The following is an 18,973-nucleotide window of genomic DNA, read 5'->3' as shown; positions in this document are numbered from 1 at the left end:
TTTGGTATCTTTAGCCCATTAATTACCCTGAATTCCGGGGTGACTGAGACCACATTTTGCCCCCACAATGTATGACAGCCTTTCAAGTATTTGAAGAGTGCTGTTATGTCTCCCCTCAGTCTTATTTTCTCAAGCTAAACATGCCCAGTTCCTTCAATCTTCTCTCACAGAGCTTGATTTCCAGTCATCCTTGATCTGGATCCGGATCATCCAGATCATCCTTGTTGCCCTCCTCTGTACTTGTTCCAGCTTGTTGGCATTCTTCTCAAAGTGTGGTGTCCCGAATTGGACGCAGTACTCGAGATGAGGCTTAACCAGTGCTGAATAAAGGGGGACTAACAACTCATGGGATTGGGAAGTTATACTTTTGTTAATATAGCCTAAAATAGCATTTACTGTATTCCACTGTTGACTCTGGATATGGAACAACTGATTGGTAAAGGAGTATGTCAAGGCTGTGTATTGTCTCCCTGCTTATTTAACTTATATGCAGAATACATCATGCGGAAGGCTGGACTGGAGGAATCCCAAACCGGAATTAAGATTGCCGGAAGAAATATCAACAACCTCCGATATGCAGATGATACCACTCTGATGGCAGAAAGTGAGGAGGAATTAAGGAACCTAGTAATGTGGGTGAAAGTGGAGAGCACAACGGTCTGAAGCTCAACATCAAAAAAACTAAGATCATGGCCACTGGTCCCATCACTTCCTGGCAAATAGAAGGGGAAGATATGGAGGCAGTGACAGATTTTACCTTCTTGGGCTCCGTGATCACTGCAGATGGTGACAGCAGCCATGATATTAAAAGACTCCTGCTTCTTGGGAAGAAAGTGATGACAAACCTAGACAGCATCTTAAAAATCAGAGACATCACCTTGCCGGCAAAGGTCCGCATAGCCAAAGCTATAGTTTTTTTCCAGTTGTGATTTATGGAAATGAGAGCTAGATCAAAAAGAAGGCTGACCCCCCAAAGAATTGATGCTTTTGAATTGTGGTGGTGGAGGAGACTCTTGAGAGTCCCCTGGACTGCAAAGAGAACAAACCTATCCCTTCTGAAGAAATCAACCCTGAGTGCTTACTGGAAGGACAGATCCTGAAGCTGAGGCTCCAATACTTTGGCCATCTCATGAGAAGAGAAGACTCCCTAGAAAAGAACCTGATGTTGGGAAAGTGTGAAGGCAAGAGAAGAAGGGGACGACAGAGGACAAGATGTTTGGACAGTGTCATCGAAGCTACCAAAATGAATTTGACCCAACTCCGGGAAACAGAGGAAGGCAGGAGGGCCTGGCATGCTCTGTTCCATGGGGTCACGAAGAGTCAGAAATGACTTAACAACTAAACAACAAAACAACTGTTGACTCATATTTGACTTTAGATCTACAATAATTCCAAAATCCTTCTCAGTTGTAGTATTACAGAGCCAAGGATCCCCCATCTTGTGACTGTGTGTTTACTTGTTCCCCCCCCCCCAGGTATACAACATTGCATTTTTCACTATTGAATTTCATTATTCATTGTTTTCAACCCAGTGCTCGAGCCTATCAGGATCTTTTTGAATTTTAGATCTGTCTTCCAGGGTATTAGCTATTCCACTCAATCTTGTGTCATCAACAAATTTGATAAGAATTGTATTCGCGAAGGCTTTCACGGCCGGGATCTAATGGTTGTTGTGGGTTTTTCGGGCTCTTTGGCCATGTTCTGAAGGTTGTTTTTCCTAATGTTTTTCCAGTCTCTGTGGCCGGCATCTTCAGAGGAGCACAGAGTGCTGTCCTCTGAAGATGCCAGCCACAGAGACTGGTGAAACGTTAGGAAGAACAAACTTCAGAACACAGCCAAAGAGCCCGAAAAACCCACAACAACCATTGAATAAGAATTCTCTGCCCCCTCTCATTATAAAAATGCACCAGGCCCAGGACTGAGCCCTTTTAGTACCTCACTTGTTACTTCCAATTTGAGAAGGAGCCATTGATAAACACTCTCTGAGTACAATTCTGTCACTGGGCAGTAGGTCTATCCAGCTCACACTTAATTAGCTTGCTGATCAGAATATCATGAGGAACTGTGTCAAAATAGTTTATGAAGTCAAAATCCATTACACCTACAACATTCACACCATCAACCAGGGAGGTTACCGGGTTATGAAATGAAATAAATTTAGTCTTGCAGGATTTATTGAAGTTAATACAGTATATATTACATTTACAGCATTCTTGATAAATCCATGTTGGCATCTACTTATAAAGGTGCTTGGAAAACAACCACTTTATACTCTGCACAAGAACTTGCCCTGGGATCATTGACTTACTTATTTAATTTACTTACTTACCTACTCACGCACTCACTCACTCCTTTCATGCATTTATTTACAACTGACGTAGTATGAAGCACTACTATAAGCGATTTACGGCAACACAAGTAATAGTAGTCCACCCAACATTAAACATCTCAAAAACAAACAACAGATACATTGAAGTCAGGCTGAATGGTCCATAATTCCCAAGTTCCTTCTTTTGCCCTTTTTGAAGATAGGGACATTAATCCTCCTTCAGTCATCTGGCATTTCACCCATTTTCTATAATTCCAAGAATATTGTAGACAGTGGTTTTGAGATTTTTTCAGCATTCTTAGATTAAGTTAATCCAGCATTGGAAATATGAATTCATTAAAAAGTAATATGGTGTTCCTTGACTATTTGTTTATCAATCTCAAGCTGCATTCTCACCTTTTGCTTTACAAACCCCATCCCTGCAATTCTCTGCTACTTCTCTGTACTCTTTCTTTGAGGTCTGGCCTTCCTTCCAGTTCCTGTATGTGTCTTTTTATGTTTTCAGGTCCACTCTGAGCTTTTTGTGAAGCAACCTTGGCCTTTTATTCTTTGCTGTTTTCCACTTTTTTGTTGGAATTTTACATGGTTGTATCTTTAGAATTTCCTTTTTAAGAAACTCCCACCCATTTTGCACTATTTTTCTTGTCAGGACCTCCTGCCATGGGACTTTACTTGTAAATGTTATGAGTTTATTAAAGCTGCCTTTCCTAAAATCCAGCATATATTTGTGACTACAGACTGCTTTGGTTTCCTTTGAAATCAAAAAACTCCAGTATAACATGGTCACTTTCCTCCAGAATTTCCCACTTTTTCCACCAAGTAATCTCTGCCGGTTAGAAATCCAGTATAACTAATCCTCTAGTTTCTTCCTCCACGTATTATAGGAGAGAATAATTAGCTACACAAGCCAGGAATTTCTTGGAAAGGCTATATCTGGCAAAATTTGTCTTCCAAGAGGTATCAGGATAATTGAAATCTATTATTACTACGTCATGTTTTTCTGAAATTCTTGCAACTTGATTTCAAAGTTTTCATCCCCCTAATTTAGCAATTGGTAGTAGATTCCAACTGCCACATTCCTTTTATTTTTCACCCTGGATATATTAATTCAAATGCTCTCAATGGGACAACCAAGATCATCCTCCTGTATTTCTGTGCAGAAATGTATATATATATTTTTACTTATAGTACGACTCCACTTCCCTGTCTGTTCTTTCTTTCTTTCTTTCTTTCTTTCTTTCTTTCTTTCTTTCTTTCTTTCTTTCTTTCTTTCTTTCTTTCTTTCTTTCTTTCTTTCTTTCTTTCTTTCTTTCTTTCTTTCTTTCTTTCTTTCTTTTGGAAAATTAATTTTATTCAAAATATTTTGCCCCACCTTTCATCTTAAGAAGGGCCCAAAGTGGTTTACATAATTAAAAGACAATATTTAACACTAAAACCAACTATACAAATACTAGAATGGATCAAACAAACACCACACTAAAAGAAAGAAAACAATATCTGTATTCCAGTCATGGGAATCATCCCACCAAGTTGAATTTTTGGGACTGCAATATCTGGAATCTCTTTACCAGTGTACCCAGTGGGAGATGCTGGCTGAGGGTTTCTGGAAGATAAATTGTCAATGCTCTGCTTGTTTCTGTCATGAAGGGGGAAAAATAGGGAACCCTTTCTGTAGAGAACTCTGCAGCAACTCCAGGGCTGTTGGTTACTAGCCAAGAGAACTAAAGGATCTTTTTCCAATCGTGTGCTTTATAAAAGGAGATCTTTTTTTTATTTATGAGCATTTGGGGTCTGGCTGTCATGGCCAATCATTGCTTCGGTATAAGATTTATACTCTGCTCTCTTTAGCTCAATAACATGGAGCAACCTTTCACCACTCAGAAAAGAGATTAGAGCTAATAGTAAAATGCTTACAAACCAACCTTCGACACCAGTGGCATTTCTGGCTCCTGACATTTGAGTTGGCAGATATAGTGACAAAAGTTTTCCTTTTTTTTTTTCCTCCACAGACAGACATTAAAAATAGCATCCAGATTCCAAGCAAGAATCACAATATTTAATTTGGAGCTTATATAGAGTTTGTGTGGGAACATTTCAAGAATGCTGTTTATAACACTGCCTTGTTCACATTTGGCAAGAAGACAAAAAAGATGGCAGACCGGTTCAAAGCCCATTCGGAGGAGTTGATGCCAGCTATCAAGGATAAGAAGAGAGCTCTAGCAGCATACAAAGCCCATCCTATTGAGTACAACTTGCAGGCTCTTCAACAATAGCCAAAGAATCATTTCTTTCCCTGCTTACTTCTTTCTGCCATTGACTTTATATTTGCAGTATATATTTGTACAAACCCAAACTATTGCAAAAGTGGTGTGCTAGAATTTATGCATTTGTGTAAAGGTATTTTGGTGTACATACTGAATATGTACACCAAAATACATACTATATCTATATATAATCATAGTATATATATATAGTCATACTACATACTATATAGTCACAGGATATATATATATAGTCACAGAATCATTTCTTCCCTTGCATACTTATTTTCTCCATTGGCTTTAATTAAGCTTACTCTAAGAGGCTTTTTCAGGACGATAACCTTGTTAGTTTAAAGAAAAGCATACACACCAGGGATTGTCCTCTGTAGCTTGCCCATCGTTTACAAAGCCTAGATTTAATATCTTTAAGCTTGTCTGTTTGGGGATTCATTTTCTGTAAACAGCATTTATATAAACTGCTCAGCAGATTAAAGAGGTAGCTCTGTAGCTTCAATTTCAGTGTCACTTTCCAGCTGTTTTGGTCAAGCTTCATGACTGGATTTAGTGTACTCATGTAGCAAAATGAAAACACAGCTCTTTGCTAAATCTGATTCAGAGCAGCGAACAATAGTCATAAATAACTAGCTGCTGAAATTCAGATATAAATAAAAATACTACACCATCCCCGGAGAAATAAAAAGTCAGCCTAGTAGAGAATGAGCAAGGCAGAATTATTGCACATAGCACTGGGCATCTGCATTACTATTTCATTTTTTAAAAAACATTGTTTTGAAGGTTAGTTCTATCAAGCTTTTACACTGCTGTAACAGAGATGGAGAATAGAGATGGACATAAACCACTGGGTTGGCAATTCATGCTCATTCATTTATCGGCCGAACAGGTGTTCGGTGCTTTGCAGTCCCACCTCCTCCTGTGGACGCCCACTCAGAGGCAGCGCCTGGAGGAGGTGGGTCATGGAAGCTGGGGTGGGTGCCTGCTGAAGTGGGTGCCTGCTGAAACGGGTTGGGCTCCAAAGTACCAACCACCTATTTGCCTGATAAACAAACTGGCACAAACTAGTGGTTCCTGCCCATCTCTAGTAGAGAAGATCTAAAGCAGACTCACCACCTCCTACCACACACTTCTTAGGATTTACCAGATGGAGCTACAAAGGAGATATAGTCTGTTAAAGTGAATTGGGGGATGTGGGGTCATGGGCAGCTGAAATTATCTTTAAAATTAGGAAAGTGGAATTTACTGTACAGTTATGATTCTTCCCCTCCTAGGCCTGTCTTAGCTCACATTCACATATTATGAACTCCACCCCCCCATACACAAAAGAACATCAGATGTGGGAGTCTGACGCCTGGACATCTCTCAAAGAGCCCCCCAGAAATGTATAGACCGCGGGGGTGGGAGGGCAGAAATCTATGTTTGTCACAGCTTGCATTTATCCTAGTTAAGGACTAATTCCAGAATGAAACCAGACAACTTTTTCAATCCTAATAAAATTTATCTGAGTATCAAGGTACAAGTTTTTTTGTTATTGCAATAATTCCAGGCAACATCAACTTGTCAAACTCTACAAGCTTAATTTATCTACAGCATATTGTTTCTGTGTTCCATAATCACAAAAATAAAATTCCAAATATTAAAAACATCCAAAAGTCCTACAGCTATGGAAAACTGTAGGCACAAATACTAAAACGGTAGACGCAAACACTAAAACTATACTTAAGTTGCAGAGAAATACTTAACTCAGAATTCAATCCAAAATATAGGAGCACAAAAAGCACAATAAAATGCCAATGTTTTAATTGCATTCTTAAAATGGAAGAGCTTATAGTCTACAAAAAGCACATTGAAAATCTGAGAATATTTATCTGAATTCTATTTTTTTTAAAAAAAAACCTATATTAAAGAAAATTATTTTCTTATCCTCTAAGCATATTAAGAACAACCATAAAATTATGCTTAAATGCCAAACCGTTATGAATCTATGGAGAAAATTTATATTGTTGTCAGCGACCACTGTTTCTGCTACATAATTATGTGTGGTGTAGCATGTTGTCTTGTTTTACAGTAACTTTTGGTAAACTGATGTTCAAGCCTCATTTTTAAATTACAATGTACATTTCTGATGCTATTTTTCTACACACCCTTAATTATTTTAGTACTCTATGCATACAAAATTTCACATCTTGACAACAGCATCACTGTGAAAAAATATGTTCTTTTTCGTTTCCTGTGTAGTATCACCCAGAGGATGAGATGGTTGGACAGTCTCATCGAAGCTACCAATGTGAATTTGACCCAACTCCAGGAGGCAGTGGAAGACAGGAGGGCCTGACGTGCTCTGGTCCATGGAGTCACAAAGAGTCGGACACAACTAAACGACTAAACAACAACAACAACAATCACCCAATTTAATTTGTCCCCTGTCCAGAGTTTAGCAGATCCACATCATTGGCTTTGCAGTGTTGGCTGTCAGCCACTGTGGCTGGGTGCAGAAAGCCAGGAGGATGGAATCACCGGAGGCATAATGAACAACATCAAGTTTATGACACATTTTCCTTTTTTGCAAGGATGTACAGTGCCAGGCAGCAAAATAATATTTTATCTTGGGCCAGAAGGGCTTCACATTGCAGCTCTTAGTTCCATGCTGAGGAACATCCTCTGGTTCTATATCACAGAGGATGCAATACCACTATACCTGACTATAGCAAGAGCCAGTCTGTAAAAAGGCAATCTAAGTAAACATACACACAGAGAAAGAAATGCACATTTCATGTATTTAGCCAAATCAGCAGCACCACATTCTGTTCCCTGAGATGTCAAATCCCAAATCTAAGACTGAATTTGGGCCCTTTTGTCATCACAGAAAGAAGGCCCTTGTGTAAAATTTGCAAAGTAGTGTGCATGTGTATGCCTGCGTCTGTGCATAAGATGGTGAAACAGAACTTGTGGACTTCCTATGCTGTCTCCTAAACAAATATTATGTGGCTGATTCTTATAGAAACAACTGTGCTCTAAGCCTGGGAGCACTATGACAGCTGGAAGGGGAGAGCAATAAAGGGACAAATCAGTAGAGGAAGTGTTCCCATTCTCATGTAGGTTGGTGTACACTCTCTGATTCTTTGTCTCTCCTGCTCTCACAACCGGCATTTTCCACTGTAGGTTGAGGACCTTGTACCATATTGAAAGTGTTTTACAGTGCAATTCTACAGATGTCTAATCAGAACTAAGTCCCACTAAATAAGGCAGCCTTGATTTCATGTGGTGCGATAAGAGTACCACAGATGTGAGACCTCACTGTTTCAGATTTATTGTACAAGTTTAGGTTTGAAAAGTAGGGAATAACTTTTCTTTGATAACCTACTGAGATAGAATGTACAAAATTGTTATAAAGAAAGTAGGACAGCTAACGCTGTCTCCATTCCAGAGTGTGTAAAAATTGTTGCACAGCTGCTGCAGGTAAGCACAGAATGTTCTGACATTCTCCTTCATAATCAATGCAATCATCTAAGCAAAAATAAGTGTGGCAATTAACCTGTTTCTAACCTCCTCAGTTCTAACCTGCCCTGCTTTCCACTGTACTGATTCCATTCTGGCAGCCTAAGTCGTATGAAAAATGAGTCATTATTTTTCTATTATTTCGAATTTTCTGCACATCCGGATGATTTCATTAATACCTGGTGATTACTACAAGTAGTAGCCCTTCTCTAATCAAAAGACCAGAGAGGAGATTTGCACAAGCAACTATCTTACCAGTTTGACTGAAAAGCAGCTTCTCTGTGCTTATTATTAGTTATAGTAGCTTATGTATTTTATAATACAGGAGTTGGGGAGCAGGGAGAGAGAATGGATGCTGTAGTTGTCCAAGAAGAAAATCCAACATGAGGCCACCTTGTGTCCCACGTACATCTAAAGCCACAAATAGTAAAACAGGCCCAAAACATTTGTTCTTCTCTACAGTATTTCAGTTTAGCATATCCAAAGTTCCAATGCCAGTATGCAAAGATAACTTAACCTTCACATTGGATGGTGGGTCTTTAGGAAAAGAGTCATACTTGAGAACTGCATGTTTGTTGTTTCATTTCCTATACTGGTACAAACTTAGCAGGATCACAGAAATTAAATCAGAACTAGAGATGGCGATGAACTGCCAGAATTGTGGTTTGTCCTGGTTTGTGGTCTATCAAGGTTGACAGACCATGAATTTCCTGCTCTTGAACCAATGAACCACAAATCGGTGGGGTGGATGGTAGAGTATGAGTGAACAGCAAAACTATCTGATCCCTATCTTCTTTTGCATTCTGCATTGATTGTAGGATTGTATTGTTAATGTACTTTAAAAATACTAACTCTATTCTCAAAGGCTTTCACAGCTGGGATCCGATGGTTGTTGTAGGGTTTTTTGGGCTGTTTGGCTGTGTTCTGGAGATTTTTCTTCCTAACGTTTCACCAGTCTCTGTGGCCGGCATCTTCAGAGGACAGGAGTCAGAACTCTGTCTGTGCAACTCTGTCTATCTGTGATGCCAGCACCAGAGCACAGACAGAATTCTGATTCCTGTCCTCTGAAGATGCTGGCCACAGGGACTGGCGAAATGTTAGGAAGAAAAACCTTAAGAATACAGCCAAACAGCCCGAAAAATCTACAACAACCAAAATACTAACTAGTATATTAAATGAATACCATGCAGAGAAGCTGGCCAGCCAGCCTGTATGCCTGTCTGCTTGCAGGTAAGGCCAAAGAGACCACTGGATTGTATTGCTATTTAGGAAGATGTTCCAGCCCATCTGGAGTATCCTCAGAAGTTGGTACCCCAGTGACACAGCAAAGAGTAACACAGGGCTCCGAGCAGTGGCAGCAGCAGGTCAAGGTTGGCATCATCCAGCACCCAGATGCAGACGAATGGGGAAGAAGAGCAGACATAGGCGGCGTAAGAGTGTTCAGCCAGGGCTGAGTGGAGACGGTGGACTGACCATGACAGCACTGGAGATACCTGCATCCACGAGTGCCAAGTGTGATGCCACCAGGTGGGGGTACCGCTACACCGGGCACTACATAAGTCTGTGAGTGTTTGGCCATGAGAGTATGTAGATGTTGATTGTGGGCACTTGATGCAAAGGGCGCAAGCCAGCAATTCCAGCATGACAGCTGGTCAGGTGGTTCAACCACGCCTGTTCTGCTGGAAATTCTATGCCTGAGGATCTTGCAATAGGAGACCGTGCAGGTTTAGGTACCAATGTTCCATATGTAGTGGCCCACATGCATCATCAGCATGTCCCAAAGGGAGACCAGATGGCAATGTGGGTAGAGACGTCAGAGGGGGAGATCACAAGCCACCTCCTGCCTCAGCTATTTCACCAAAAGGGTCCTAGCCTGATTAAGGTGCTGATCTTGGAGCAGTGGCTTAGATCCTACCCAGACAAAGTGGCAGGTAAGTTTTTGATTCAGTTAAAGACAAAATCCCACAGGAGCTGTGCAGTGTCCACTACACATCCTTTGATGAAGCAGTCCACATGGTGCAGAGTTGTGGGATTGGTGTGCAATTAGGGAACTGTGACATCAAATCAGCCTTTAGACTTCTTCCAGTTCATTCAGAAGACCTTGATCTTCTTGGATTTGCTTTTGAGGGGAGCTACTATATGTATAGGGCACTGTCAACAGGATGCTCAATATCATGTTCAGTTTTTGAGCAATTTAGCACCTTTTTGGAAAGGGCACTTAGGCACAAAGTTTGGGGTACCAGAGTTATTCGTTACCCTGATGATTAATACGTAGTATGGAGAGGCATCTGCGGCGGTGGCCTTGGATCCTTAAGATCCTCATTTGTCCTCAGTTAGCTGAGCCTCTTGATGTTAACTAGGCCCATTTGGGCATTGACGTTAGGTAAGTGGAGGCGTATGTGGTGGCGGCCTCAATTCCGTTCAGGTCTCAATTTCCTCTGTTCGCTTGGCGAAGCTGTGAGAGGAACTATTTGGTTTCTGATGCCCAAGGGCACAAGTTTTGAATTGTTTTGGGGTCATCATTGGGGGCCTGCTTGTCGAGCGTGTGAGGGCTCTATGGCGGGCAGGGGACTTAGCATGGCTAGTCCCTCTGCTGTGGCAGGTAGTGCGGAAATAGCTGGTATTTTTGGTGTGTCCCAATGTAAGCCAACAGCGCATCCAACTTCCCAGCACTGCAGATCATGCGATTACAGTGTCTGTGGCAGAAGGATGCGCTGGGCCACTCCTGGACCAACCGTCATCAGCCAATGATGGCTTGAGGTCTGGGGGTGTTTATTAGTGGCTGTCTGGGTTATTGCGGTCTGGAGACCGCTGGAACTTGGAGCCGGGGACTTGCCCATTTATTGAGAGAGGGGTATAGGCATACCCCTACAGATCAGCTGTTTCCGCACTACAGCTGGCCCCCTCTTGTGGCATAAGATTGCTGTTTATTTGACATTAACAATAAAGTGGCCCACATTTTGTCCAATATTTTGTCTCGCGTCTTTTTTCCAGGGTTGGGGCAGCAAAAATGTGTGGCTCCAATTCCTCCAAAGTTTTAATGGTACTTCCTTTTGGAGGGAAAACCTGAGGCTAGGAGCAGATTTTCAAGTACAGACAGATGTAGCAGGATCCCTGGGTTTAGGCATATTTTTCAGAGGTCAATGGTGTGCAGGAACGTTTACGAGGAATCTTACATTTCTTGAGCTATTTCTGATAGTGGGGGCCGTATGGTTATGGGGGCGATCAGTGGGCTAACTCAGTGATTACCTTCTGGTGCGATAACCAGGCAGTGGTGTACATAGTTAATTCATTGATGTTCAGGTCCCGGTGGGTGAGGGTGCTTGTTAGGGCCATGGTGCTACATTGTTTACAGTTGAATGTAGTTTTTCAAGCCCATCCTTTGCCAGGAATTGACAATACCATAGCTGATGCCCTGTCCCATCAATAGATGGACCGGTTCAGGGCATTGGCACCAGGGGCACAGGCTCAACCTGATGTGTTGCCAATCGAGGGAGGTATGGAATCTTGGCAGGCTGAGGCCAACAGAGCCATGAGTTTAGCCGTTGCCCCTAGCACTAGATGATTATAGCATTTTTTGTGCTCTTAGAGTAAATGAGCGAGTGTCTTTAGCAAAAACTGACAATTCTCCATCCTGAGAAAGCACATAATCGTAGAAGAAAATCAGTTAGTTATACAGTTGCATGGGTCAAAAACAGACTAGAAAGGCAAGGGAAAGTTTATTGTTCTGGGGCAATGTTTCATAATTGAGATTTGCACAGGTTTATTTGTAGCTTAGGGGAGACAAGGATGGGGGATTTTTGCAACAATTTTGGAAAATAACATCTCAGGCCTTACGCAAGGCAGAGATACAGGGTTGGCATTTTGGTACACATTACTTTTGAATTAGAGCCATGTCTACAGCAGCAGCCCTAGGCTATGAAAAGGAGGAGATTTTAAAAGTGGGGAGATGGGCATCACAATTTTATTGTGATTATGTGTGACCCTGCCACAGTTCTAGGTGCTGCTGTTGTTTCTTTGGTTCTTCTTGCTCCAGGTCCACAGAGACCATTGGCCCAGGTCCGTGCTATGTTGATCGGCCATAGTTACCTGTTTTGGGCTGCGAAGTACGCCAGTCGGACCGGATAGGGTCCAGTTATCTCATGTCATATATCTCATCTCTTTATTCTGGGCTGGGTGGGCAATGTGCTTTTTCACCCTGAAACATAAAAAGAAAAAAGAGCATGGCAACTGTATCTTGTTCATTATCAAGCATATAATGCCTCCAATGTTCCCTCATCATTTCCCATCAAAAATTTAACAAAGGCTAAATGCTTGTAATTTCTATGTGAAATCTGAATGTCTCTCGTAATGCATTATTTACATTCTCACTGTGTTTCCTCTAAGATCTAGAGGCATTTATCCCCATTATCGAGAAATAAGCAGGGGGAAATGTAATGCTTCTCCCCTATCTTTATTCATTGTACTTTTGTGTTATACAGATATTCTGATTCTTTATGCTCATGTGTCTGGAGAATCACTTTAAAATGAACTAGCTTTGCCCTCTACGTTTTGCCAGAATATGTGAATTTGCACAGCCTAATCATTGTCATCATGGTCGTCATCATCCTTTCACGAAATGAGGGTTTATTATAGAAAAACTAATTCCAGTTCTCCTAGAATGTGTTGTCTGGTCTAGTTTCTCATCATAGGGCAAGTTGTGGTAAGATGTGACAATGCATCAGACAGCATTACAGAGGGAAACTAGAGGGAAGAAAAATAATTCAGAATTAGAACATATATCAAAATCACTCTAGAGAAGCAATGGACTCTTTACCCATTGTCAGTGATGTGGAAGATGTACTATTTGTTTTATTCATGCACTCACACACACAAATCCCTTTGTACCTTCATTTTTATTACTTCAAAAGAGAAATGCATGATTAACATCAAGGATTTATTTTGTTATTGGTGAATTGGTGCAGGATGTCCTAGGATAGGTAAAATTCTTTCTCTTTACAGCACAACATCTCCTCTTCCTTAGAAGGGATTGGGTATACAAAGTTCCAGGGAGGGGTGAACTCCTGACCTGAAAGTCTTCAGCCATATACCTCTTGACTGAGTCATATTAGACAGCAGCCCTAATGCTTCAACAAATCAAGGACAAATTACTGTATATTTTACAGGCAGTGCCTCTTTAGAACACTAACTAATTTGTTAGTGTTCCTGAGCTATGATTCAGGAGGTGTTTGTGACTGGGCATTCATACTTGCAGTAAAAGCCTGTGTTTACCTCTTGATAACCAAACCTAGAGGACAAGGAGACAGCAAGTAGTAAAGACAAAAATGCGGATCCATCAGAAACTGGGGTGGTAGAACAAGAAACTATAAATTGCTGGGGAAAGACAGTAGGGGAACATCTGGAGGGAATTCCTCAAAGGATTAAGGTATCTCTATACCGATGTAAACAGCATGGGATACAGTTGAACCCTTAACACAGAAAAGCAAATATTATATAATAACCATTATGGAAACCTGGTGGGATGGGGCTGGAATTTGGTGAATTAATAATAGAATTTATTCAGAATTAATAGACCAGTACTTCTCAACCTTAACTTAGTCATAGGAAAGCAATTAATTCTCTGTATATTGTAATTAACAGCTTATGTTACTTCCCTGCCTGTCTGGAGAAATGTCTGTCTCCTTCTTCCATTTGGCAGGGGTGTTGTTGTTTGTATTGCTAATCATTTTATTAAAAAAATGAACAAGAAAGCAGGCACAGCGAGATCTAGGGCCTGTCTAAACTAGTTGAGGGCACAATTTGGATAGAAAAAAAAGACCATATCCGCTTGTATATCTATATAGACCAAGCCATCCTTTTCCTTTAAGACCTGTCATGCACCTTCCTGGCCCAGCGGTAGGGCATGCATTCTTTTTGGTGGATAGACAACTGGGGGGAAGCACCAAGCTATGCTCTCCTTCTGGTTCCAGGCACTTCAGCCAGCATCATCAGGACTGAGGGGCTCCCTTTCTGCAGAGGCATCTGCCTGCTGAAAACGGGCATTGTGGGCAAGTAGATAAGAAACTGTGCAAGTTCCTGTGACCTTGGTGATAACTGCCCCTTCTGCCCTCCTCCTGTACATTCCACACCTTTGCTCCCTGTGCCTTCCTGCTCCCCTCCCCCTTTCTCTTCCTCCATTTTCTCTTTCCCCCTTTCTTTCCCAATTCTATCTTTTTTTATTTACAATCCCATCTGCCCATCCTTCCATCCATCCTCCCTCCTTTCCCAGCAGTTTCACCTGCTATTTCTATACTCTTTGCATTCTACTGGCTGCTCTTCCATCCTGTTTGCTTCTGTCAGTTTCCCTTTCCATTTCATTCCCCATTTAAAAAGCATCCTCTTTGATCTCCTTGCTTCTTTCTGTCCTACACACCCCCTCCTTTCCACCTTCTCTTTTCTCTTCACTTCTTTATTCCTTGTTTCTGCTTTGACAGCTGGTCAGACTACAAAGGGTGATTTGCTGTTTTGACAGGAGGAGCAAGTCAAATGACACATCTCTCCTCCCCCTGACCTCACCAGTTAGCTCGCCATTGCAGAAACCCAGCCCCCTCCACACGCCTCACATGCAATTTTATTGTTGTTGTTTAGTCGTTATGTCTTGTTCAGCTCTTCACGACCCTAATGGACCAGAGCACACCAGGCCCTCCTGTCTTCCACTGCCTCCCGGAGTTGGGTCAAATTCATGTTGGTCGCTTCGATGACACTGTCCAACCATCTCATCCTCTGTTGTCCCTTCTCCTCTTGCCTTCACTCTTTCCCAGCATCAGGGGCTTTTCCAGGGAGTCTTCTGTTCTCATACAATTGTGTAAATTAATATCTATAAAGGAAGCATTATGCATCACATACTCTCTCTCTAGCTGTTGGCAGGCAAGCAAATAAGTGCCTGAAAGTGAGCCTAACAAGCTTAAGACCCTAACAAGAAGGAAGGAATACAGAAACTGCTAAAGTTTGCCTTCTTTTCATCTCTAGACTGTGAAGTACAACAGACTTTACATTTTTCGCTCGGGGGGGAAAAAGGGCTGTGATTATACTTGCAAGTTTTACCTCTCCTCCCCAGAATGCCTGATTGTTTGAAAGCTCAAAAAAAAAAAAAAAAAAAAAAAGGCACTGCCCCATTCGAAAATTTGTAGAAATAAACCAGATGTCTATTAGCATAAACCACTAGCACCACCTAGAGTTCATTAAGAATATAAGAAACTAAAAACTGCCTTCATGGCACAGGGATCTGATTAGAAAAATAGCTTCATAGCACAGGCTACTCCCCTTAGACGATATGAAACTCAGTATTATTGATAGTAGAATATATGTACTTCTTATTTGCAATTATTTCTGCTTTGGGTCTGAGTTATTGCGGATAAATTGGTTACATAGCTTTCCGGCATACTGGAGATGGATGGGTGGATGGACAAATGGAGAGACAGACAGACTTGACTAAGTGACTGATCGATGTTACATGTGTAAAGTCTTTGAAAAAAAATGGATAGGGAGAAATGACAGCAAAGAAACACAGTGATATGCTGGGATATAAAGACAGTCTAGAGTGAGACTTATTTGACACTGAGATGGATGAAGCCAAATATTTCATTTATTTACATATCAAACTTTACACAATATTATGGATTTCAAAATGAAAGGAGATAAAGGAAAGTGTTAAGAAAGCAAAGAAGACAGTGTAGACTTGCATTTGATGAAAGGTAGAACATTTTAAATATATTTTCTTTTACTTTGTGATAAAAAAGAGAGATTTTTTGGCAGTTTTGAGATTCTCTGCATAGCCATTTATGCTAACTATTCCTTTTTAATCTTCTTCTGTAATCTTAGGAGAAGCTTTCAGAAAAATTGCTGTGCATGTCCCTGATTTGTATATCACCTGTCATTGTGCCATATTGTATATAATTATATATTTTGGCTTTACTTTAAGCTAATTTAAGCTGAAATATAAATTTTTCTGGCATGGGTATTTGCCATAGATCCACAAAGCAAGAATTCAGTATTAGAAGCCGTGCAGTTTTCCCATTTTAGCTATTACTCTGCCAGCTGGCAGCTGCATTGTCACTATTAACTCATTTGATGTCCCTTGTGCCCTTTAGTTCTCCAAGCGTGCTAGCAGTGTGGTATATGTACATTGGTGATTTCTACAAAAATTATTTTCCAGAACTATTGAACAGGGCATAACTATAACATATATGGATGCAGAAAATATACTCATTATGTACTTAGCTACTTAGTTACTTGATTTGATTTGATTTGTACACCACCCAAGAAGAAGAAATAATATATTATTAACAGCATCTGGGAGACTCAGTTGTTAAAGACAGCTTGAATAGTTCTGTTTTCAACAATTTCCTGACCATAAGGAGGGAAGAATCCTGTTGTATTTCCATTGGTAACCTATTTCAGAAACTGGGGGCCACCACCAAGAAAGCCTGATTCCTTGTTTTCACCTTTTTGGTCTCCCTTGGTGTGGCAGCATGGATTGAAAGGAGCAGGTGAAAGAGGGAGCTGATTTCTGGGAGAGACATTCTGACAAGTATCAAGATCCTAGACTGTTAAGGGCATTATAGGTCATAACCATCACCTTGAATTGAGCATGAAAACTTACATGGAGCCAGTGAAGACATACCAATACTGAGGCTATATGATCAAATATACTAGTCCCAGAAATCACTCTGGCTGCTGCATTTTGGATATACTGAATATTCCACACAATCAATCAGAGTTGATAAAAGGCACTCCTGGCCACTGACAATATTTGAAATCCATAGAGAGTTCTGGGTTCAGGAGTACCCCCAAGCTGAGAATGAAATCCTTCAGGGAGAGTGTAACCCATCAAGTCCAGGTAGGTTTCCCCCTAAGCTCCCTGATGATCCTCCTAACAGCGAGACCTCTGTCTTAACTTTATTCTTTCTCAGTGTATTGACCAGTCCATTATCATTGCCAGACAGCCTGGCTCAAGGACCTGTACAGCATCATCTGCAGAACAAGCAAAAGAGAGGTAGAGCTAAGTGCTATAAGTGTACTGGTGGAGATGGTTGACCCCTGTACAATTCCATAGCAGAGGCCCCACAGAGTCAGCCACCAAGGAAAGACTGGAACCAGTGGAAAATGGAGCTCCTGATCCCTAAACCCAATAGCCTTCCCAGAATGGTACCATGGTTGGTGGAATCAAAGGCCGCAAAATGATCCAGGAAAATGAACAGGTTTACATTCCCACTATCTGCCTCTCTTAGGATATTGTCATGCAGGGTGACATAATTCTGTTTCAGGACCATGCCCAAACCCTGATTGAAATGGATCCAGACTATCCATTTCTTCCAAGAAGGCCCACAGTGATTGTCCAGCATTTGTTATTATTTACAATAATTTGTAACCTTTCCAAATGCACTTATATAAACTTTATTTTCATCCTGAATTCTGATTGAGTCATTTAATCAGGGAAAAAAAATCTGAAATTAAGGATCAGGAAGAATTTTAGTTCAGTTCCCATTGTATAGAGGTTTTCCAAAGTTTCCAAATTTCTTCATATTCAGATTGGTGAGCACTTGAGAGAAACAAAAAGAGCTAGTCCCTTCCACACATTTTCTTTTCAGGCATGATTTTAAAAAGGCTACAGGATTCTCACCCCTTGTTTAAACCAGATGTTAGGTGAGCTCCCCACCATCATAAAGTTATTTCCTATTCAGGACCAGGCAGAGACACTTTCCAATACTAGACAAAATCTAAGACTTTAATTGTTCTTGGAAATCAATACTTCTAGGCAGTGTTAGAATAAATGATTTTTATTATCCTATTAGTTGTGCTTCAATATTGTTGTTTTCTTTGAAAGATACAATTTGCATGCTAAAAAAACCATGCATACCGGCTGCCAATTCACTACTCCAGCAATTTCAGGAAGAGAGGCTTTCTGGGTTGAGAGCAAAAGGGACAAGGGTCAGATTGCCTAGACTTTATTCTGTCTCCTACTCAGGGCAAAAATATGTGTTATGTATGGCAAAAATAGTCCATACCACAGACTAGAGAAAGGCAGATCTGTCAATTTCATTTTGTCCCATACTGGAACTACTCAAAACCTCAAGCTCTTTCTCCTACAAATTTGCAGTTTTGACAATGTTTTGAAAACAAACTGGAGTGCAATTCTCCCCCATTTGCCATAGCCAAATTTAATAGATATTGCTATTCCCATTCTGGGGAAAACTATAGTACTGTATAACTGCAGGTAGTTGTTAAAGATGAGAAGCCTTGCTGAAAAACCTTAATTCAGTACTGAAATTGTTGGATGCACACAGGGCCAGAACACAACCTTTCAAGAGTTAAGCAGCCAAATCCCTGGGTTTGGGTGGATGAATCTAGGGCTGTGCACCAGAGTCAGACAAATGCTGAAATACTGACTGAATTGGATTTATTTGTGCTAAATCAAGACTGCCAAAGATAGGCACAAAGAGCCTTGGCAGGTCGGAAACTGGATCAGAGGCATCACAAATTGCTCTGGTAATATCTGGGATGTGGAGGCTATAAAAACTGATGGTTGTTGTAGGGTTTTTTTTTTTTTTGGCTGTTTGGCCAAAGGTTTTTCTTCCTAATATTTCACCAGCCTCTGTGGCTGGCATCTTCAGAGGACAGGAGTTAGAACTGTGTCTGTATTCTGGTGTAGGATAGTTGAGTATTTGTAGCTGTGGGATCAGCTTTTTGTCCTTTTCAGGAGATTGGGTGATTATGGTGATCAGGGTGTTTTTTTGTTATAGATGTATTGTTATAAGGGGGGGAGATGGTCTGTCACTGTGGTTGATGGGTGTTATTAGCTGGTCTTTTGTGTGCAGTGTTCATGGGGCCT

This window comes from Pogona vitticeps, chromosome 3 (assembly GCF_051106095.1).
Source record: "Pogona vitticeps strain Pit_001003342236 chromosome 3, PviZW2.1, whole genome shotgun sequence".
Classification (NCBI taxonomy): domain Eukaryota; kingdom Metazoa; phylum Chordata; class Lepidosauria; order Squamata; family Agamidae; genus Pogona; species Pogona vitticeps.
This window is presented reverse-complemented; position numbering follows the sequence as displayed.